Here is a 23,244-nt window from a genome sequence, read left to right on the forward strand (position 1 = left end):
ATGATCCAAGCATTTTTATTTAAATCAGGCAATGTAATATCATGTGTACTATTAAAGATACCTGCAAGGTTTGCAACTGAATGATTTGTAGAGGTTACATTCTCTTTTCCTAGCAGTTCCAGAATCTGATTGTACTACTCCGATGTGAAAACAGGTCCAACTGGAATATTAGGAGACTTTGAATTTGTCATTTCTGCAACTGTTTCTAGTGATTGCACTTGATTAGCAGAGTATTTGGATTTTGAGTTCCCCTTTCCTTTTGTAAACTGGTAATCTGCTGGATAACCATTCAGCTTGTAACAATTGTCACGTTTGTGACCAAGTATGTGACAATAATCGCATTTAATATAAGGTTTCTTTCCCTTATATTTCTGCCCTGGATTCTGATTTTTACCATTCTGAGCATAGAGTGCTATAGTTACATCTTCATTAGTATTCAATCCTACTAGAATCCTTTGGCTCTCATCTTGATTCACTACGGAATATGCTTGTCTCACACTCGGCAAGGGATTCATCAACAGAATTTGGCTTCTGACCATAGAGTACAACTCATTCAAACCCATCAAAAATTGTAATAACTTTTGTTGATTAAGGTGTTCAAGATATGTCTTTGCGGAAGCCCTATCTGGAGCAGGATGACTTACCAGAGAATCCAATTCGTCCCATAACGACTTAAGCTTGTTAAAATAAATTGCCACAGTATCGGTTCCCGGTGTAAGATTCACAATTTCTCTATGGATACCAAAAACCCTAGTGCCATTCACTTTGTGATATTGCTCTTTCAGATCCTGCCAGACTTGTGAGCATTGGTTGAATACACAATCCTGTTGAATATTTCTTTGGAGACTGAATTAAAAATCTAAGCAAGAACCAAGGAGTTGCACCTTTCCCACTATGGAGCTAAACGATTATGTACTAAAGATTTTATGCAAGTTCCATTAACAAAGCCTAGCTTGTTTTTGGCACATAAGGAAACAATCATAGCTCTACTCCAAATACCGTAATTTTCTGTTCCTATGAGTTGTTCTGATACTAATATTGACCCTGGTGTATCAGATGGATGAATGTAGAAGGGCGAATTTGAATCAATCGATGGTAGAAGTGATTCTTCTACCATAGCTAACTGAGCTTAGATTCCAAAATGACAAATCGTTGAGAAACAGGAATAACAAACTAGAGAGAAACTAAAGACGTGACAGTATGACACGGCTTTTCCACTGCTTTAAAAATTGAAAACAAAATTGAGCTGAATTTCAGTTTCCCTCGCAGTCGTAATGGCTGAAAACGCTGATAATGCTACCAAAAAAACAAGAATAAAAAAACATACTCTCACTGCTTCCAAAATCTACACCTCAAACTGAACAAATTGACGAGTCTTGAGCCTTTTTAACCTGAACCAAAAGAATATGCAGGTTCAATCGAACCAATTTCTAGAAAATTTGCAAGAAATCTCCTGCTCTGATACCATGTAGAAGAGAGAAAATTAGGGGAAACTTCTGTGTATTTCTTCAGGTTAACAAATACAACCTGTACACTGCTTTTTATATTTGCAAACTAACTCAGTAAACTACTAACTGCAGTTAACTAACTCTAGTTAATAACTAACCAAACTTGTAACTAACTCTCTTAACAAAAACAGTAACTAACTTTACATTTAAACAAACAAACTAAACTGTACAGTACTTAATAAATCAGCNTTTCAAGCTTTGTTTGAAAAACGGTTTTAGAATCCATGCTTTCATGCTTTCATTCTCCATCTTCACCACTCTTCATGCATGCTGATTCTTTCAGTATTTGTGGGAAAGTGCGGGAAAGAAAGAGGTCATTGCTTGTCGGTTGGTTCAGTGTGTCCAATCTTCATCTTCATAATGGCATTGATAGATAGAGGGTCCTCCATCATCTTTGGGGGTACAGGTGAAAGCATGACTTATTGCATATGAAAGGATGAAATGGATCGGATAACTCGGATCAATAATAAAGCTCTTTGTTCCTCGGAGACATGGACTAATGCTCAATGAGCAAGGAAAAGGTTCCAACTTCATAGGAAAAAGGCAGAGCAATATGGAGCTCGTTCTACTTGTAGATGATCATGACCCCAGAGTTAGCTCATTCTTCGAAAGATTGCCCACCTTTCTTCAATGGCTAAGAACTGGGACAGGGGATGACGAAGAACGAATGTGATCACTCCTTCTGGGTTCGTCCCTCGCTTTGCTTCGGGGTGCTGCTTTTTCTTTCTTAGAGGGAAGGCTGGGTGCTGTCTTCGGGTGATCTAATTGGTGTGATTAGTCCTATAATGGTAATAGGATAGGCTCGTGGCAATAGGCAGGACTCGCGGTGATGATTCCAACTGTGCTTCGCGAGGACGGGACGTTCTGTTTGTTCAAATGCCGGCAGGGATTGCCTCTTCTTTTACTTGAATTGTGTGATCGCATAAGCTATGATTTCGAAATACCGATCTATTCTCACATGAGAGGTAGTCCTTAACTACGGAATAAACAGGCATCTTACTAGCCTATAGTTGGTAGACCGATCCCCTGGCTTCACTTCAGGGACAGTGGTTAGCGTAACGAGTGAATCAGGTGCTTTGCTGTCAGCCAGTCGGTCAAGCCAGTCAAGTTTCCACACCTTCAATGCTAGATCAACTCTATTGAGAAAGCAAAGTGCATTCAAGGTCCTTCTGTACTGACTTCAATAAAGAAGAAAGGGTAGCTTCAAGCCGCCGTACCAATAGCGAGAGCAGCCGAAGAAAGAGTGCCCATGACTATGGCTGGAAATCAAACTATTCCTTTTCAGTTCAGGCCGGTTCGTTCAAGGCCATTAGTTCAACCGCTTCTTGCCCTACTACGGTTTCATTCATGTCAACGGAATCAGAGAAGCTTTTAGAGAAGGCAGGGCCAATCTTCCCTTTTAGGCCTGGTTCAGGTAAAGAATGGTCTCCGGGGGAAAGAAAGGCACAGTAGCACTAGCGGGAAGGGACATGACAGCTGAGAGGGAGAGCAAACAGCACAGCCGCATCGAGGTCAGCAGCATCAAATCAAAGGGACTCGCCCCGTTCTTGAGTTCGAACCGGATCTCATGGAGTAGCAAGATGAGCTGTTAGGCACGAAAGCAAGCCCATCTATTGGATACGAGAGGAAAACCATAGCTAAATGCTTTTCACATTCAATACGCCCATCAAACAACAAAACAAAGCCAGTTGAGGTCTCAAAGTCAGATGCAACAGCCACTATAGATTCTCCAATCAGCCCTTTTTCCAGCTCGGACTCAGATCTGGCACTAGCCGTCTTGTAGAGATTAGGAAACCATTGAGGATTTCGACCCTGATCTGTCTACGCCATGAATTAATGGAATTGATTCGGGTATAACAGGCCACACCAACCCTAACCTGATCTCCTTGGGAAGCACTCGGAGTTCGAGACGGAACCCTTCTTAAGAAGATTTTTATCCCCGGGGAAGGAGCGCGCAATGCAATGTATTGACTGAAGCCAGCGTAGGAAAAAGCAACTACCACTAGAGCGGTTGAAACCTTGTAGACGAGATTTTCAGATACCAGTCAGTCCGTTCGGGCTCATGCCCCGGTCAGGGAAGACAGAAGAAAGGGGGGCTACAAGAAACTTTCCCTTACCGATCAGCTCAGGATCGATAGCCCAATTGACTAGATAGGGAACGAGTGAACCCGCTGTTCCAAGAGCAGAAGTAGGCGCGTAAGCCACTTCATCTTCATTTACAGATTACGGAACATAGAAACTCTCTAATCTAATAGGGGCATGAGAAAGGGGAAGTCCGCGTCTAAGACAGCCAGTGCTACTATATCGGATCGGGCAATCAGTTTAGCTGCTAAAACATCGGGAAATCCGACAGCAACTATCGATTATCCAACAACTGGGCCAAAGGCATAACATGAGTGAAACTCAAGCACTCGAATATCAGTAGATTAGCGTCACGCCAACGCAACTCTCAAACCATCGGCGAGAGGAGAGGGAAGACCAACTCTCATCTTTCCCAACCCAGAAGAAAGAAGATGAGCCGAAAGTTGGCCGAAGGGTGACGGGAAGAGTCAGGCTGTGGAAAAGAACTTCACTTTATGAAACCCCAGAGAACAAGCTCTTCCAGACAGCCCACCGAAAAGAAGGAATTGGGGATCCAAGTATATTGAATTCCTCGTCTCAAACTCAACTGAGTCTCAGTACGCAATGGCGTGATTCTTGGGAAAAGCATCTGTAGCTATCTGTAGCTGCATCGAACTCAATTGATGATTTCTAACCTTCGTCCCCGTCAACCTCTATTTCATCAACCGAAAAAGGAAAGTCAAATACAGATGAAGGAGAAGCGGCTTGGCCGACGAGAGGAGGGAGCTTTCTAAGCAACTCAACCAAGATGAGCCGATTACCAAACCGTTGAGGGAATGGAAAGGAGTAGCCTGGTCACAGATGCACCAGCTCCGAAGTCAAAGACAGCGGAAAACGAGAAGTCAGGATATTCACCTAGGCGGACTCCATCACCAACTTCCAAACCCCAAGCCCTATTGTATGCCCAGATCAAGGAGTAGCCGACCCAACCTGAAGAAAACTACTGAATCAGGGGAATAGGCATACGTAGAATCAGACGGGAATGAAAAAGAGAGGGTTTGTCCCAGCCGGTATAATGACAAAAAGAGGGGAAGTCTCTCAGTGATTACGCCTTCACCAAGTACTCCATTTAACAGGTGAGGAGTGAAACTTCTTAATAGCAAGCAGGAGCGGCCACNCAAAGAGGCGAAGCTTAGAGTTAAAGAGCCACACTTTTTGATTAGGAGAGAATGACTTCCTAACAATTTGTTTATCGTGAAAAGCTTTAGTTTTCTCTTTAAAGATGCGAGAGTTTTCATAAGCTTCGTGTCTTAGCTCATCTAACTTCGAAAGTTGGAGTTTCCTATAGTCATCGGCCGTGGTCATATCAAAGTTGAATTTCCTTGTGGCCCAATATGCTCTATGTTCAAGTTCTACATGTAAATGACACACTTTCCCAAAAACTAACCGATAGGGAGACATGCCAATAGGGGTACGAGATGCAATTTGATAGGCCCAAAGTGCATCATTCAGACGTATTGACCAATCCTTACGATCGGGCCATACCATTTTCTCTAAGATAATCTTAATTTCCCTATTAGCACGTTCCACTTATCCACTAGTTTGAGGGTGATAAGGTGTGGCAACTCGATAGGTGATTGAGTACTTTTTCAATAGTGAGCCAAAGTGCCTATTAGTGAAATGTGAGCCATCATCACTGATGATGGCGCGCGGATGACCGAAATGACTAAAGATGTGTGATTGAACAAAGTTGACAACCACCTTATGATCATTGGTCCTAGTGGCAATTGCTTCTACCCATTTAGACACATAATCTACTGCAAGCAAGATATATTCAAAGCCAAAAGATGAGGGAAATGGGCCCATGAAATCAATACCCCACACATCAAACACTTCCATAATCAAAATAGGATTCAGGGGCATCATATCTCGTCTACCAATATTTCGTACTTTTTAACATGAAGTACAAGCACGATAATAAAAGAATGCATCACGAAAAAAAGAGGGCCAATAGAAACCACACTGGAGGACCTTTAAAGCGGTCCTCTTGCCACTATAATGACCACCACAAGCATAAGAATGACAAAATGAAAGTACACTACTAAACTCGTAGTCGGGAACACATCTCCTAACTATTTGGTCTGCACACACCCTAAAAAGGTCCGGGTCTTCTCAAAAATAATGCTTGATGGTTGCAAAGAAATGATCTTTCTGAGCTTTGGTCCACCCTAATGGTAATTGTCCTACAGCCCCTTTGATTCCTATCGAGTTGCCCAAAGGCTTCTCTTCTGACTGTGCTCGTTAGGGCATTAAGCCTAAGGTCAATCTGACCCTTGCCGCTGGCTCCCCCTTCGTCTTTCTTTTGGCGTGACTGTTTTTCTATCAATATCCGGTCTACTATATGGACATACCAAGGTGCTTTGGATTGGGATATCACAAACAGTTGCTCATCCGGGAAAGATTCATCAAACATTAACCAGGGACATACTCTGTAAAGAGTCTAGACAAGTGATCGGCGACCACATTATCACTACCCTTTTTATCTTTGATTTCTAGATCAAACTCTTGCAACAACAAAATCCTAGACCCAAGAAGATAAGACCCAACAAATTCTTGTAATTAGTCTAGGCTTAGTGTTTTTCTTGGCTAACAAATACCTAACTGCAACGTGGTTTGTAAAGACAATTATCCTAGACCCAAGAAGATAAGACCGAAACTTATCAAGGGAAAACACTACTGCAAGCAACTCTTTCTCCATAGTGGTGTAATTACATTGAGCATCGGAGAGGGTCTTGGTTGCATAGTAGATCACAACGGGCTTTTTATTCCCCCGTTGGCTAAGGACTGTACCAATGGCATAGTCCGACGTGTCACACATCACTTCAAAAGGTAGGTTCCAATCAAGAGGTTTCATGATGGGTGTTGTGGTCAACGCTTCCTTCAAAATGGTAAAGGAAATCATACAAGAGTCATAAAAAACAAATGGTACATCTTTAGCAAGCAAATCACATAAAGGCTTGGAGATCTTGCTAAAATTCTGGATGAAACGCCTATAAAATCCTACATGGCCTAGGAAAGATCTAATTTGTTTGACCGACGAAGGCGGTGGTAGTTGAGAAATCAACCCTACCTTTGCCTTATCCACTGATATCCCCTCCTTGGAAACTACATGACCTAAGACAATTCCCTCTTGAACCATGAAATGGCTCTTTTCCCAACTAAGAACAAGATTTNACATTGCCATGCCTAGTCTTGCAAAATAAAGATGAAGAGAAGAAAGTTAGATTAAAGGGTTTAGGAATATTTTAGATCATTATGTTATGTAGGCAAGACTATAATTCTTTGGGGGTAAAAAAGAAATTAGCCGAGAAAAAACGAATAAAGCAATCCGCAAATTCAGAAGACTTTAGACAATGTGCACACAAGCATTAAATACTCCAAATGCATAGGATGTATGGATGTTTAATCCAAACAGTTTGAGTTTTGATTTTAACGATGAAATTTGGAGTTATACAACTTGATTTAATAATATTAGATAGGTTGCTAGGTGATTTAATATACAGTTTGATTGTCGTTAACGTCTAGATTTTTAGTTGTAAATCTGACTGTTTGACGCATGAACGGTCAGATCCAATCGATCATGCACTATTTCAGTTATTTCTAACCACTAGCTGACGGTGATGGTTGATTGTCGGTAATAGTTGAGTAGATGGGAATATTTTTATAAATTTATAACTTTTTATTATATAAAATGTTTAGTTAAATTAATAAATATTAAATAGTAAAAAATAATTTAAATATTTTTCAAAAAAATCCTATCCTATTAAATAGAATTCCAAACGCAGCCAATCATATTAAACCAAAAAAGTTGACAGCTTTTTCTTTCAAAAGTTCCAAAAGATTCTAAGAACGTTCCTCTGTGCCCCTGATATTTAAAAAATGGCAGAACGGTTTTGAGTGGTACCCAAAAGGTTTTAAAAAGATAAACAGATACCTTTTATTAGAGAAAAAACTAGAATATCTTCTGAGAAATATTAGCTTATTTTTTTAATTACTTTTAGACCCCTTAAATTTATTAATTCTATCAAATACCCCTCAGAAAAAAGTTTAAAAATTAATAAAAACACCCCCACCCACCCATACTTAACAGATTCCAATGGCCACCACTGGTGGTAGTCGGAATCTGTCACAACGGTCTACGTCACCACCGGAAATGGCCGGTAGTTCACCGATCCGGCCTTTTTCGGCCAGATCCACCACGGATATGGCCGGAAAAGGCCAGATCTGGCCATCGATGGCTGCAACACTCCATTTTTGGCCGTCAGCGATGGTCAAAGATGTGGCTGTCGTTGTCTATCAACGATGGCCTAAGAGATCCACAAGGGGCTAAGAATTAGTTAAGGAAGGAAATCGAAAGCCCTCGGAGCATTGTATCAAAGAATTCAAAAAAATATAGAATGTCGCGGGTTCCTTTCCCTTTTCAACTCAACTAGAGGAGATGGTTATAGGCTTGCATTCAAAATTTATTATGGTATGGAAACTCCCCGTGATGGACTGGACATGAATGCTCAGTATGGAGGATTCCATCTTGTTTATCTACAGATAAGCAAGTGTGGGTGACGAATCTTGTGCATGAATGGTGTGAGCCTTTCATACCCGCATACATATGATGTACTTCATGTCAACGACGGCCACATCTTTGGCTGTCACTTTCTGGCCAGATTTGGCCTTCTCACGTCAGATCTGACCTTTTCTGACCAGATCCATTGTAGATCTGGCTAGAAAAGGTCAGATCGATGAATTACTGGTCATTTACGGTGGTGGTCGCCGGAATCTGGTAAGTATGGGTGAGTGGGGGTGTTTTTGTTAATTTTTAAACTTTTTTTTAGGTGTATTTAATGGAATTAATAAACTTAAGGAGACTAAAAGTAATTAAAAAAATAGACTAATATTTCTCAAAGGGCATTCTAGTATTTTCCCTAATAGAAGGTACCTGTTTGTCTTTTTGAAACTTTTTGGATACTAATCTATTGTTTCTCCAAACCTTGGGAAGGTATAAGTTGTTTCCCCTTAAAAAATAAAACAATCCAACGGTTGTTTTACTTTCCACATGTCACGTTCACGACGTGACACGGACTTTTACCTAAATTATTAAAGTAGCCTAATGAACTTACGGAAAAGATACAGCCAGCCAAGGTGAACTTATATATCATCCCTTCATTTCATTACAGAACATTAATTTTCAGCACCACCGCCTGCTTTTGTGTAAACGAGAAACATGACATCCACGTCAGCTTTAGATCCCGGCAATGACCCCTCCCTCCGGCGGCCGCTACTTCCTCCGCCGAACAAGGCGGTGACCGAGAAACTTTGCATAGATGACATGCTACAAAAGTACTGCGGCGAGTTCGGGCCATGGCAATTACGTCATTTCGTGCTGACAAGCTTGGCCTGGGCGCTGGAGGCTTTTCACACAATGGTCATGATCTTCGCCGACCGGGAACCGAAGTGGAAATGTCTCGGACCGGAATGTGACGCGGCGACGACTAGCTTTTGTGGGCTGCAACCGGGTTCCTGGACATGGAGTGGTGGTGAAGAGGGCTCCACGGTGGCCGAGTGGTGGCTTATTTGCGAAGAGAAGTACAAAGTTGGGCTTGTTCAGGCATTGTTTTTTGGTGGCTGCATGATAGGTCAGCCTATTTATTTTTATTTAAAAAAAATCATTTTAGCTTGGAAGTAGTTAATTTTTATTATAATTTATCAAGTTTAGTCATGTTAACCTGGATTAGGTGCATTTGGTGTAGTATTTTGGATAGGATTTTGAGGATAATATTGGATTGTGGATAGGGGAGTATTACGAGGTAAATTTGAAAAATTTATGAAAAAGCCCATAGGGTTACTAATTTAATTAAAGAACCTACTATATAAAATGACAAAAACCCACCCCCACCACCTGTAGTGTCAGATTCCGGCGCCACCGCCGGATCTGGCCGGAAAATTTTGTTACGGCAAAGACCGATCGGATCTGTGCCGTAACACATCTATGGCCTTTTCCGGCCAGATCACCACGGATCGGCCGGAAAAGGCCAGATCTAAAGGCCTTATGGCCGTCGCGGCCGGAAAGGCCAAAACGACGGCCATCTCTTGGCCGTCAGCGACGGCAAAGAGTGTGGCCGTCGTTTTCGGTCACGACGGCCATTTCTTTGGCCGTCACTGACGGCCAGATCTGGCCTTTTCCGGCCAGATCCGTGGTGGATCTTGCCGGAAAAAGGCCAGATGGTGTAATTCGGCCATTTATGGTCGACATTTAGGCCGTTGTACAGATTCCGGCTATCACCGGCGGGTGTTGCGGAATCTGACAATTGGGTATGGGGGGGTTTTTGTTAATTTTAAAAAATAAATTTTAGGGGCATTTAGTGAAATTAATAACCTTATGAGGTCTAAAAGTAATTAAAAAATAGGATAATATTTTTGAATAGTGTGCCAAACATATTGGAGAATAGATTGGGAATATGGATAAAAACAGGGAGCCAAACGCACCCTAAGTTATTATTATTTTAAGATTTTCTATTGATGGATGAAGCGAACAGAGCAGAGAGATAAAAGAAAGAGTGGGTAGGATTATGGTTCACGTGATGTCTGGAGGGCTGTGTTTAATTGACTGATTCAAACAAGTTATTGATGGGATGTTATTTTGTATTTAGGACAAAAAGACATAGCATCACCAGCCAAAAAAAAAAAAAAAAGTGTTCCTTCTGTGCGGTTGTGCCTATCCCTTTGGGATTTATGACATTAGAATTATAATACATAGATGTCAATGTATTAACAAACTAAAAGTTAAAGATTTTATTATGTTATTTTAGTGGGGATAAACCAGGGTTGATGATTTGCTTATGAATTGAGTTCAGAGACGTTGCTTTTACTATCTTTAGGATAATATTATATAATTTGATTGGTTTAAGTTTGCCACTTCTCTCCGCAACTAGGAATATTCTATATGGAGGTCCATATGCTCTCGTTGTACAAATCTTTGACAAATATGGATGTTAGTGTAAATTTAGATTTTAGAAAAATGATATATTTTTGAGGGTGCAATTGGGAAAGTAAAGACATAAGGGTCGGGTTCACACGAAGACCACGTTGTGATAGAACTAGTTTCAAATGAAAATTTGTTTGTTTATGCAATTGTTTTATCTTTTCTCATTATAACTTAACTTTCCGCAATAATTTTCAGCTTTTAGCCAAATTCGTAGCTTAATGATGCATCCACCAAATGTTAGTTTGACGAGTTGCTTCTCACGCTGCTAGAGCATAAATTACACTTTCCTTACTTTACCATCACAAGGAAGTATACCTGTTAGAGCTATGTCTCAGTTGCATATATTCCCATTTGGAAAAATGCCTCGTTTTCATTGCTGCGAGAAATATTAAATTCAATGAATGGCAAACAACTATGCCTAACCATATATTAAATTCATAAGTGATATACATGGAGCTTTTTTATATAAAAACACAAAGTATAAAGGATTTATGTGCAAGATTTTACTAGAATTTCTTGATATAACTTTATGTGGAAGAGAATATAATTTCTTTGGCACAAAAGCACCTTAATAGATGCTATTGTTACTAAGAGACTGTCTTAACTAGAAAAAAAATCACATTATCCGTTCATCCACCCAATAATATCTGTAACTTAATCCTGTAATTTAGGATGTGGCTATTATAGCTAGCTACTAAATAATATACAAAAGAAATGCTGCTTGCCTATAATTGTTACTGTGATTAGGCAGTTTCAGCTTCCAGAATTTGATCTGTGATCGGAAATCTGAAGTTGAATGTATGAAATTGTCCTGAGAACACTTTAAATTCAGTACAACAGTGTCTTAGTTACCAGACATTAACTAAATATAACACTAAAGTTTATGATGTATTTTCAGGTGCAGGAGTATTTGGCCATCTGTCAGACTCAAAACTAGGAAGAAAAGGTTCTTTAACAATAGTTTGTATCTTGAATGCCATTTTTGGTGCTTAACAGCATGGTCACCAAACTACCTAATCTACTCCTACTTCGGTGCTTACTGGCTTCAGCACATGGAGGTGTTGGCCTTTGCGCCTTCGTTCGGCCACTGAACTGTTGGCCCACAAAGCGTGGCACTGCTGGATGTCCACATTCTACTTCTTCTCAACGGAATAGCCTTACTCTCAGGCATAGCTTACATTTTTCGGTCCTGGCGTGCTCTCTACATTGCTTCTTCAATCCCCTCCGTTTGTGTCCTCATCCTGGTTCTTCCTTTTCTCAATGAGTCGCCAGATGGTACCTTGTTCGTGGCAAAAATGAATGAAGCCATGAATCTCATGCACATCATTGCTAAGTTAAGGACACCACCTGCCTGATGGGGTTGTCCTGCACTCGATGAAGAAGAAAATGATGAATCTTCTAATGACAAACAAAATTACAAGGAAGAATGGGCAACAAAGAAGGATAACAGGTTCTGTCTTAGACGTAATTAAGTCACCAATGACACGAGTTCGCTTGTTTTTAGCAGTAGCCATTAACTTCTTGTGTTCAGTGTGAGCTATGGCCTTAGCTTAAACGTTGTAAACCTCAAAACAAATCTTATCTTGCTGTCCTTCTCAATGCAGTTGCAGAGATGCCTGCTTTCACCCTTACAGCTTCTGTTAGATAAATTGGAAGGAAGCCATTGGCAATAGGCACATTAGGTTCAGCGGATTATTTTGCTTATTGGGGAGCTGTGTGAAAAAATGATGGATATGAGAAGTGATGAGGATGGTTTGCGGAATTTGGGAATATTTGGGATGGCGGGTACTTACAATTTGCTGTTTATATACACAATAGAGTTGTTCCCTACAGTGGTGAGAAATGTGCACTTGGTTGTGCAACACAAGCGGCGCAGATGGGAGCAATATTAGCACCATTTTGTGTGGTTTTGGGAGGGTGCCTTACCATTTGCAGTTTTGCATTATGTGGTATTGTAGGAGGAATCTTGGCATTTTATCCCGGAGACATAAATAAGCCTCTGTATGACACGATGGCCGGAATGGAGGACGGAGAAGGTGCTTAACTAAATGATATTGTGTAACTGTAACATAGAAGGTTTCTAATAAGATTTTGTTTTTTGTTTTTTCCTCGTTCTCTGTTTCTTGTCTGTAATGTGAATCTCCGATATCGAGGGTTAGCAAAGAGTCAAATAGGACCAGCAGATCCATCAATTAACTTCAAATTGAATAGAAGAAATCTCTCAGCTCATTTGACATTCCAAATTTTGCAGTAAAGTTTAGTCTTTCTAAAACTGAACCGATGCAGACGCAGCGCAGCTAGCAGCTCCATACTGATAGCTTGAATAAACAATAATATCCGTTTGCCAAAAGGAACCTCCTCCTTTATGTTGCATGAATGGAAAAGATGCAATGGAGATTCAAGTAATTCACATTAATTGATCCATAAGACTGTTAATGAGCATCGTCTGCATAAGCACAAAATACCAATCTCAGGCAATGAAAATGCAGAGCAACCCTTTGATCAACTTGGGTTGTTGGTGTACTTATAAAAGCTATTAGGCCTAAAAGATTTCGATCTATCAGGCCTAGAGTAAAACAAATCCATCACTATGAACATCTTCCATAGAATTGCCACAACCCTTTTGAGTAGTTTGATTCACCCAGACCGGTTGGAGGAACAGTGTATAAAAAATAAGTTTGAGAAAATGTTCAATTATTTAGTCAAGGACCATTATATAGTTCCGGCCACCATTCACCGGGGCTTCAGGTGCTGACTCCCCAACATCAGTCACCAACTTCTTTGACCTGCCGATAGGGGTGGGTGGGTCCAATTACTAGCCCAACATATGGAACCAGAATCGGCCGGTTCCTAAAAGTCCGAAACCGAAACCTGAAGCATAGGTTCTGATTTCAATACTAAAAAATTTTGATTACCCCTACTATTTACAAAATAACAAATACACCCCCAAAAAAATTACAGTACACCCTTGAAAGTTTACAAAATTAAGTTCAGTCTTGATTTCTATCCGGGTTTCGGCTTCGATTTTGGTTTCGGTTCCTACAATGGGGGAACTGGAACTAGAACCGAAATCGCATAATATTGGCTCCGATTTTTTAGAACTAAATCAACCCTATGAGGACCGGTTTCGAGTAAGAGCCAGCACCTCAGGTACTTGCCAGTTCCAGTTATGGCTGGTTTTTTTTGCACACCCCTACCTACTGGCATTAGGCGGATGTCATCCAATACATGATCTCAACTTTACGAAGACATGTATTTTGGTACTTCCAAAGTAACGAGGAGTTCTTTAAAAAAAATTGTTTTGTGCCTTAGGTAATTTTTCATAACAATTTCTCTACATCACCCCATAACTTCTTAATTATTTAATCATAGTAATTGATCAAATATTATTTGAGATGAGTAATATAAAAGGTATACATAATATATATACATAAATACATGCACTTTGATCCAATCAAGAGATTGCTATTTGACGATAACATACAAAAAAAGAAAAAAAACAGTTTTTTTCACAACTTGTTATCCTACATGGTAATTTATACCAAAATATTCACATATAAATCCAATCTTGGACTTTAGATTAATTTTTTTAATCAAAGTGCAGAGCCATCAAAACATGATGGAGTTGCAGAGAATGTGGACGAAGGATGCCCTGAATTCTGCCTGCAAATATACACACCAAAAAAAAAAAAAATTACCCAGTGAGTTCAAATTCAACTTGTTAAATACAATCTGCACATAAAAATAAATAAATAAATAAAATGAAGAAATTTTTTTATAAATAGACAAGATATGAAAACTCAAAACACCATAGAAATTCATGTCATGTTAAGACTCAAAACAGAAATTGAAAAATATACGACACTCTGTCTTTACTGCTTTATTATTTTGTTCCCGAATGATTAAATCTATTGTATTGTTTCTATAGTAATTTTGTTATCTCCTCACCCAATTAATCGTTATCTAAATAATCATTTTCAAAAGGAAATATCGGAAAAATTAACAAGTTACCCGAAATCGCGGCTACAGCTACGAACGCGAGCTTTGTCTCGCTGCGATCCACCGTTTTTCCTTTTAAAGCTTCTCTCTCTTTCGCTTTTGGTCCTGTCCATCACAAAATCTTCAGAAATCGAACACAACGACGGCTTCCATTCCTCTGCCGAAGCACCGCCGCTACAGCCAGACCTCCCCCGTCTCTTCCGGCGGTAACTCCGGCGCATCAACGACCTCGTTTCCTCCACTCTCGGCTCCACACGCTCCGCCACGGGACTGGCTCCGCCCGCCTCGGGTGATCCACAACACGACACTAGCTCCAACAAGAACTTCATGTTCCCGCAATTTCCACACGTGGAAGAAAAGAATAAGTGAACAACAGAGAAGAGAAACTTCTCAGCTCTCCATTGTTGTCGTCTGTGGTATTGCTGTTCTTCTTGTTATTGTCGTGTGGATAGTAAGGGGTCGTTGCTTCAGTTTTATTTATTATTTATAGGGGCCGAGGCAGATCGAGTGGAGTGATTAATTAATTATTTATTTCTATTTTATTATTTATTTTTTGTGGATAAGATTGGCCCTGATTTTTTCGGAATATTACAAATTTAGGATGTTTAAATGGGCCGATCCAACGGTGGGCCCAGTGGGTCCATTTCTGAGTTCTGACAGTTCGGATGCTCAAGTTTTACTCTTCACCTTTTAAAAAATAAAACAAAATAAATCCTCATTTCATTAAACATTAAAATAAATATATAAAAATTCTGATAATATTTGGTACTGCCGTTACTAAGCCGGCATTATAATTAATATTTTTTAGAAGATATCTAGTTGACTTTATAATTGTTGAAAGGTTTAATTAATTATTAGCCAATTGTCAATAGAAATCAATTTTGAAATTATTAACTCTTTATCTTATCATTAAAATCTCCTAATTAATTTATTAAAGATTTCTCTTAATTATATAAAATTATATGAAACTGCAAAATATTTCAAATGTAAGTCAGCAATTATAAAATAATTTAATTCTTATGTTCACTCATCTTAGTAATTAACATTTTTAATAAATATTAATGTTGCATGTGATTCATGTAGGTTACATATATATTATTATAAAGTTGGTTAATTTTTTGATGTATACGGCTAATATAAACTTTTATTTTGAATTTAATTATATGAAGTGATGAAGTCAAGCACTCCTATAATTAAACTCTTTATTAGTATGACAATTCAATGTAAATTATAAGGTCATCTGATTGACAATTTAGATGATAATTATGTTTAGCAGGGCAGGTGGTTCATTTGACAATAGATACCAAGATTTTAAAATACTAATAAAATAAAAAAAATATCTCAGAGAAAATAATAATTAATAATTCCTATTTATTCTTTACAGCATGAGAACTATAGATGAACTATTCGGAGCAGTTCTAAATTAATAAATCCATTCACTATTGAAATAACATCAAAGTGTCTGACTCAGTTTACAGGCACTTCAATTAATCTCTAGAGCTTATTAAACACTCTATAAGCTCTTATTGAACGCCCTACAAATCCAATATTTCAAGTAAGCCATAAATGTGATAGTCTGGTAAATGACTCCAAGATGGTTTGAACTCAAAAAGTCCATGAAAGGAGCAAATTAACCTTCTTGACCACCAAATATTTTTGTAAAAGCATCTTAATTATAGAAAGGAAATACCAGTATCATAACCCTAAGGTTGGCCTGACAATCAAGAAAGTTTTCTTTCTTTATTGATTTCTTAAGTTTAAACTGCATTGAGACTTGTAGAATATTTAATGGCTCCTGAGAGTTAGTTAAGGTGCGCACAGGCTGGACCAAAAAAGGACATACCAGTATTATAACTAAAAAAAATTTCAAAGATAAGCTAGAAATTTATGTTCATTAACTAAAGAAAAGTAGTTGAGATACTGCAAATCTTTTCATAAATAGCCATACAAATTTATTCCCACAACCAGACTCTTACCAGGATGATGTTACTTGAATCTTGACAGATGCAACTTTTTTCTCTGGAAAATTCCTTCGACTTATCAAGAAAACAATCAATCAAACGCCATATAAGCTGCTGAAAAACGAAGACGCATTAAGTTGTATCATATCTAGCTGTAACAATATGTTGTCTTCATATATGAGATGGAACTAAATATCCAGTGTTGAGTTACTTTCAGAGTTGAAGAATTGTTGAGTTGCTTCCATGGCAGGGCAACCAGTGTGCAGGAATTGGTTTATTCAGAGAATTCTGTCCATGGTTTTGGTGGTTCTTGGCCCACCTGGAAACAATGCAATAAATATGGAGAGTCTACTTGGTGTGTTTACATTATCACGGGGTCGCTATAATTCATCTGGACATGTTATGGCGTAGGCAAAACTACAACTGAATGAATCAAATCCTGATGGTGATGCCGAAGAAGAAATTGATTTTCAAGAAATTTACATGTGGGAACATAAAGAATGCCTTTCGTGGTCCACTTTAAAGATTTAGCATTATTTGACAACTTCTAGAGCAGTGAATGTTGAATGTTGGGTGACTTTTACATGACTTGCAATTGAAAGGATTTGATTGAGAACATTTCTGACACTGTTAAAACCAGCTTTAAGAATTCATTAAAAATTTATGTAAGATGTTTGGATGAAATACATTAGACTATAATGTTCTTTGATTGAAATTCTATCCAATGAAAGAAATTTTTTTCAAACAAATCTTGAACTAATTCTGACCACCAGCAGAATTCCCAGTTTCTTGATGATTGTGTTGAGAAATGAATCGCTTTCTGGATCAAATGAAGCTCAGCCTTTGGTGTGGTTATCATCAGCTATCAAGAAACCTTTCAGATTTCGTTTGATATTAGCAACTTGTTTCTCAATTTTATGTAGTTTGAGTTTTAAGAACACATTTTTTCTTAGTGTATTATAAATTTTTATTTTTCTGGACTATATGTAGCACCAAAACACAAGCTACTTGGCTCTACCTTCATCTCAAATATTTTCCACATATATCATGAACACATCACCCTGTTTTTCTTCACTTTTCGTATTAAAGAAACAATAACACTTTCAGCTAAATGATCCTTATATAAATCATTCCATTATGCATAGCCAGTTTTCACTTCAGTTTAGTGAGAACAAGTTACAGTATGATAAAATTATAACAAATTAAGAGTCTTGTACATAATATTGCCAACATGGATCAGTTCAAATCAATATATTTCTGAATTCATCACACAGCTCACGTATTAAGTGATGTTCCCCAAAAATGCATGGTTACAATTGATGGAAGGCCGACCACTGACAAAGGCCAGTGTGAAGGATTACCATCTTGTTTTAGGAACGCATGAGTCACTGTCGGCCATATGGGGATCATGTTGTCCCCATATTCAGAAGACAAATTCTCAGGTGGAGGCCCTGGAGGTGCTCTGGGTCTTGCGTATTCTGCAAATATAACCCACCCATCCAGAAACTGCAAAAGACATAGAGAATTCATTTCCCAAAAAGGATTGTAAAAAAAGAACTGGAACATCAACAATGAGAGAATCAACTTTATTATTGTTATTTTTTCGCAGAAGGAATTAACAGTAATATTGAAATTGAAAAATTAGGTGATAATATCATCAAAACTAGAAAACTCATGGTTAAAAAAAGCCAAAAAGAAAGTATTTTACAAAGAATCCAGCTTAGCCTGTACAAGATGACATGACATCATTAAATTTGCTTGAGTAAGAACCCTACATCGCTCAAAACAAAATCTTTGATGAAATTCCAAATTTTAATCAGAGGCTCCATTCAAATATTCAGAAGTGAAAAGGAGCAGGAAGACAATGATATGGTTTCTATAGCATTAATCACTTTCTTCCCCTTTCCTACATATATTTTAAGTTATATCCCATAAAATGAACATATTGATAAAAATGGACATTAAAAAGGGATAGAAGAGAATAAAAAGGTGCCCAACAAGGATGCAGTGAGGAATAAGTTAGTAGAAGGATGTGATAAACTCAATCTTAGCACAACGGTACATAGCTTCAACAAACATTTTGCGAGACAATTGAAAAATCTATGAGCCACCTCTCACTTCAATTCGTTTTCTTTCTCTTTTTTTCTCAATGAGGAAATACGAAAGTTGCCCTCTCACTTGGCTGACTTGAGGTTCAGAAAAATTGAGATGCACAGTTTTCACTTCCTACAGATTCCAAGTGCCCAGGCACTGAATCAGATATTTTATTTGGAAGGACACATTTTTTTTTAGTGAAATTGAAAGAAAGGTATGGAAGATTTTTTGAAAATGAGGAATAGCAATCTTAAATTACATATAACTTTTTTAGAACTCTTGGGAGTTTCCTATACATTTCAGCCGCTGTGGCATTACCACTTTCCAAGTTCATCTAACAGTTCATCCGTTACTTTCTTTCTGAAGCTCAAATGTAGCCATAATGTGTGAGCATTTAAGTTGACCATGGTTACACCACGATTGATGGGCTTTGGAACTTCCTATCCTACAAATTTTCAAGCTATATTCGACAATACAGCTGACTTGAGCATTGTAGAAAAATAAAATAGATAAGAAATAAGAAACAGAGCTGAGTAGAGCATTGCTCCTAAACACTTTGACTCAGATATACAAACATTAGTATAATCTTCAACAAAATAAATATGATGTCTTGTCAACTCACCTTGCCATCCATGCCCTCTATGCCTTTTGCAGCATTTTCCAAGGTAGCATTTCTTACAAAACCAAACCCCTTGGAATATCCAGACACTCGATCGGTCATTACCCTAGCTGTGAATAGCAGAAACACCAATAGTTAGTAGTCCACCATGCATTAAGGTAGGATTTAAATAGCTTTAAATAAGAAGAACAAACCTTGAACCACTTCACCAAACTTAGAAAAGGCTTCCTTGAGTCCCTCAGTAGTCGTGCGCTTACTAAGTCCTGAAAAAAAACTTGATATTAAATCTCATAGTCGTAACACTAAAAAATCTAGACCTATCATCTCTGATCAGAATGTAATATGTATTAAACCTTGATACAAATTTTATCATACACAGAATAACAGAGAAAATAAACACTATGGAAACAATTTTTTGGATTACTTATAATGTGCAGATATGGTTTTTTAGGGGTTCTTTTGGACAGACACTTAAGTGATCCACTCTAGTTCTTCCTTTTAGTCTCACTAATATAGTTCACTTTGTTTCCTATAAAAGAAATATAATCATTGTGATAATTGATTTAATGTCACTGACACCACACTTCACTAAGAAACTCTCACTGATCTCAACAACATAAGAAGTTTCACTAAGAAATCAATGGAGAGGTTATCTGGCGAATTTCAAACCCATGAGGTAATACATGCATCTTCACCACCAGGTGGGAGAAGTCACAAGGATTTAACCTAGTTATTAACAATCTTGTTGGACAATGAACAAGCGAGATTAATAAAGATATGTTGTTGCCAGCCCTCCACAAATGCTTGTTAGATAATTACAAAGTGAGAAATATGAAACCTCTACATGATAGAAAAAGTACTCAATGGATAAAATACCAATAATACAACTGATAACCAAATAATTTTTTAATTGCATCAAGGAAAAATACCATAGTATCCGGCCACAGATGATTTAGGTTAGGTTGAACGCAAACCATACCATGTCTAAAACCAAAACTCCAAATCCAGTTAATCACTTCGGTAATTATGTTCACAATAAATTTCAAAATTCATTAACATGCTTTTATTCCTCTTTAAGATTGATCTACAAAAATTAGGCTTCTAATCTATCACGAACTAACTTAACAAATAGATCAACAATCCGAGCCTAAAATGTTGACAATATAATAATAAGAAAAAAATTCAAAATCAAAACTTTATCGACACAAATAACAAAAAAAAAAACTTTAGAGAAATAACATAAAAAATAAAAAAACGGAGGATCTATAAATAACATAAATAAAAACTGATGACCTAGAAGGGTAAATAGAAGTAAATACAGAAAGGAATAAAGAACGTTATTGGAAAATAAAGAGAGTCAAGAAAGGTACCTGAGACAAAAAGGTTGGTGCTGGGCTCGGCCTTAGGTTGCTAAGCGGCTGCAGCAGTCAGCGGAGGGTTGAAAGAAGGAAAAAAAGAAGTGGAGAAGAGACGCCTCATAATGGTTTTGGTAACCCTGGTATTTGCAGGAAAGCAGAGAGAGACAAACGAAAATGCAGAGAAACAATTGATTGTTGAAAATATTGCTTGCACTTTTCGATTTACTCCTTTACAACGTGTTGAGCTATCTATTTATAGTAATTACAAAGAATCAAACAAAGGAATCAGAATTCTAACTAATTTGTACAGACTATATGAAACATAATTACAGGTCATGGTATTCTAGAATCATCCTTATTGTGTTGAGATATTATAGCCGAGCTGGAGCATTTGTCTAAGGTGGCTTGTTGTGATGTCATTTGCTATGATAAATGATGGAGAGTGTATGTCAATAACTCCCATCTTGCACAATAAAGAATAGAACAATGGCGAGTAGAGAGCTTTTGTAAGGATATCGGCTAATTGACAAGAAGATGGTGTGTATGCAGTTGAGATAACACCATCTTGAATTTTATCCCGAATTAGATGGCAATCTAATTTGATATGCTTTGTCCTTTCGTGGAAGACTGGGTTGGAGGCAATGTGTAGAGCAGACTTGCTGTCACAGTGAAGGGTGGTTGGCTGAGGGTGAGAAACCATGAGATCAGCAAGTAAATACTTTAATCAGACAAGCTCACAAGAAGTAGCAGCCATAGATTGGTACTCTACCTCAGCTGAACTGCGAGAGATGGTGGTTTGCTTCTTGCATTTCCACGAAATGAGTGATTGCCAGAGAAATACACAATAGCCAGTTGTAGATCTTATTGTATCTAGGCACGATGCCCAATCGGAATCACAATAAGATGTTAATTGACAAGCAGATGATGTAGGAAATATTAATCCTTGACCAGGTGATTTCTTTACATAATGCAGCACCTTGTAAGCTGCTTGAAGATATGGAACGGGCACTCATGTATTGACTGAGCAGGTTGACAGAGAATGAAAGGTCATGTCGTGTGATTGTTAAGTAGAGGAGTCTTCCAATGAGCCTTCTAAATTCTGATGGATCATGTAGCAATTTTCCTTCATCCTTGTTAAGTTTGAGACTTGGGTCCATGGGAATTGAACTAGGCTTGCAGAAAGTTAAACCAGCATCGTCAAGAATGTCCAAACAATATTTCCTTTGGCATAATTGAATGCCATTCAAGTTTCGGGCTACCTCCAAACCAAGAAAATACTTGAGTGTGCCGACATCTTTGATCTTAAATTTTGATGTTAGAAAAGCTTTGAGAGCTAAAATGCCATGGTGATCATTGGAAGCTACAACGATATAGACAACATATACAAGTAGTGCTAAAAAAGATGAACCACTTCCTTTAGTAAAGAGTCTATAATCAGCTTTTGATTGGGTAAATCCAAATTGTAATAAGGAGGATGAGAATTTGGCATACCATTGACGTGATGCCTGTTTGAGACCATACATACTTTTGTTTAATTTGCAAACCTTGTTCTGTCCTTGAATTGAATAACCAGGAGGTATTTTCATATACACTTCTTCATCCAAATCGCGATGTAAAAATGCATTATGAACATCGAATTGATGGAGTTTCCACCCTTTGATGGCAGCCATGGCAAGCAAGGTTTTTATCATTACAAGTTTGGCTACAAGTGAGAATGTCTCATGGTAATCAAGGCCTTTTTCTTGGGTATATCCTTTGGCAACTAAACGTGCCTTGTGCCGCTTAATGGTTCCATCTTAATTATAATTAATTCTGTAAACCCATTTTGAACCAATGGTCTTCTTCCCAATAGACAGATCAGTAACATCCCAAGTCTTGTTCAATTCTAAAGCAGTAATCTCATTATCCATTGCATTATGCCAGTCTAAGCTTTTTACAACTTGTGCATAAATGGAGGGTTCAATATGATTAAGAATTGAAATGGCAAATGCAGCATGGTTAGGAGATAATTTAGCATGAGACAAGACAGAATGTAAGGGATAAAAATGATTAGTAAGTGAATTACCTTTGATCTTGGAGCTTGAAAGAGAAGTAGTGGGTGCAATGACTTGTTGACAGGAGTAGTCCTGAAGATAATCAGGGGATTTTTTTGGTCTGTTTGATTTGCGGGGAGGAGGTTGTGTTTGAAATGAAATATCAGGTAGAGTAGGGGAAATGGGAGGATCTGTGATAATATTCGAAGGGATGGAAGAAGTGGGTTGTGTTGCTATGTGTTCTATGATAATATCTTGCTATGATTGTGTATTTGATATGAGAGTATTAGATTGTAATTGTTAGGGCTGAGTGATGATGTTAGTACCTAGGGATGGAAATTGAGGTGTGGGAGAGGATTGGCCAATTTTAGAGGGAAATATGTGTTCATAGAAAGTGACATCTCTAGAGTAAAAAATGGATCGGTTGTTTAGATCAAATAATTTGTAGCCTTTGATTCTGAATGGATATCCAAGCATAATGCATTTCCTTGCTCTATGGTCAAATTTGTGTCTATTTTGTTTTAATGTAGATGCATAGCAAAGACACCTGAAGGTTCTCAAGTGTTGATAGG

At 38.1% G+C, this 23,244-nt stretch overlaps 1 long non-coding RNA gene and 1 pseudogene across 1 annotated transcript; one reads left to right on the top strand and one right to left on the bottom strand.

Annotated features, from left to right (window-relative positions):
* The first annotated feature begins 8,833 nt into the window (after nt 1–8,833).
* LOC116122658 lies at nt 8,834–14,936 on the top strand (annotated as a pseudogene).
* A 4,362-nt stretch (nt 14,937–19,298) lies between these two features.
* LOC116122594 lies at nt 19,299–20,700 on the bottom strand. The gene is made up of 3 exons (XR_004126930.1): nt 20,652–20,700; nt 19,476–19,544; nt 19,299–19,391 (listed from the first exon to the last, which is right to left on the bottom strand). It is a non-coding gene; the product is annotated as an uncharacterized LOC116122594 (long non-coding RNA).
* Nucleotides 20,701–23,244: the final 2,544 nt, after the last annotated feature.

The sequence above is a fragment of the Pistacia vera genome, unplaced genomic scaffold, assembly GCF_008641045.1.
Source record: "Pistacia vera cultivar Batoury unplaced genomic scaffold, PisVer_v2 Contig136, whole genome shotgun sequence".
NCBI lineage: Eukaryota > Viridiplantae > Streptophyta > Magnoliopsida > Sapindales > Anacardiaceae > Pistacia > Pistacia vera.